The following is a 1,632-nucleotide window of genomic DNA, read 5'->3' as shown; positions in this document are numbered from 1 at the left end:
AGAAGACTAAAATCTCTTTCAACATGCTTGTGTAATTTGAATTGTAATAAAGCAGGACTTTATTTAACAATCAGTTGCTTCATACGGTTGTTTTTAGTCTTCTTTAGAGTAAACATCTAGAGCAGTAATGAAATTTTTGAAAACCTGTATACAGTCAGCAGACTGAGGGTGGTCATAAAACTACTGACTGCAGGATAAAGAGAGTGATCTCAACGTGTCCAGCTCTGCCTCCTCCTGGGAAGATGTGTTCTGGTTCTGAATTGCATCCCAAAATGATGCCTTTGTGCTTAATAGGAATAGAAGTTACAGTTTCTGCTTTGTCCCCTCTGCCAAACCAAAAGACTATCTAAAAGACTAAAACAAAACAAAATGAAACAAAGAACTCCAAACTAGCCATTCCAGCAAGTGGGATTGCTGCTTATCATTTTCTCAGAAGTCTTACAGCTGTACATTTTTATATAGAGGCATTTTGTGGATAGTACCTTGAGTGTATTATGATAGCAAGAAAAGCTGATTAATGTGTTTGTGTTCATTCAAGAATTATTGCAGGTAGAAGGGCAGTGCACTGGAGTACTGAGAGGCATCCCGCTCCCCTTGACTGTCACTGACGTCCTGGCTCGTTCTTGAGCTGTGATTTCTTCTGCCAGTGAAGTATTCACTCGATGGCTGTCAGCTGCCTCTGCAGAGGGGTGTTTCTTCCTACCGCTGCTCAGATTTAGTCAGGGCATGTGTAAATCACCCTGCAGTGCTCAAGTTGTTTTTGTAATAAGTTCAATCATAGAAAATTCCTTTTAATCATAGAATTTAAAATGTAAGACATAATGCTGCTTAATCTCCCTTAACGACCCAGTCTATTAAGAGGTAAATTTTGTATTACTTAACCAGCTTTTGCACTACCCTTGGAGGGTAAGCCCTTACATCTTTCTCTGTGCAATACCTTTTGCGATAGAAAACCTGGTTCTATGATTCTATGGCACAATTCATGCAATAAAAGATAATGCATTCCTGTAACCTCTCACAGACGTGCCGTGTAATGCATTCACTTCTAACAACTGTGGGCATGACAAAAACTGCCAGAGCTGTGCTTGGGCTCCTCACATTTTGCAGAAAGGAGCTGTGAAATCTTGTTTCCTCCTTTGTTCATGCAGTTTTGTTTTGTTTTTCCTACTGAAAAGATACTTTGAGATGAAATGTGAAATAGAATGGGACTTGTAGTCAGCATCTACTGAAAGGGCCGACCAAAAAAACTGTGGAAAGCAAAATAGGCACTGAAAGCCCTGGCAGAGACTTGTATTGCAAATCTGTTTCTATTCTTTTTCAAGATTAGGTTCACGGTCCTGTTGCATTGCGAATAAAAAACAAGAGCAAAAAATGACTTTAAAAAAGCAGATGGAAGGAAGAAGCTGCCTGAAGGTGGGCAGGGATGCAGGAGATCTTATGCTGCAATGCAAGGAACTGCACAAAACTGCGTTTAAGAACAAAAAACAGGGTATTTTATAGGTGTCGAATACCACGGGTATCAAATAGGCATCAAAAACTACAGCAGCCCTCTTAAAGTTGGTACGATATACATAAAATCAGATTTAGCCGTTAGAAGCAGGCGGACTACACTTCCCGGCGTGCCCCGCGGTC

The sequence above is a fragment of the Meleagris gallopavo genome, chromosome 11 (assembly GCF_000146605.3).
Source record: "Meleagris gallopavo isolate NT-WF06-2002-E0010 breed Aviagen turkey brand Nicholas breeding stock chromosome 11, Turkey_5.1, whole genome shotgun sequence".
In the NCBI taxonomy this organism is placed as follows: Eukaryota; Metazoa; Chordata; class Aves; order Galliformes; family Phasianidae; genus Meleagris; species Meleagris gallopavo.
Note: the sequence above shows the minus strand (reverse complement) of the source record.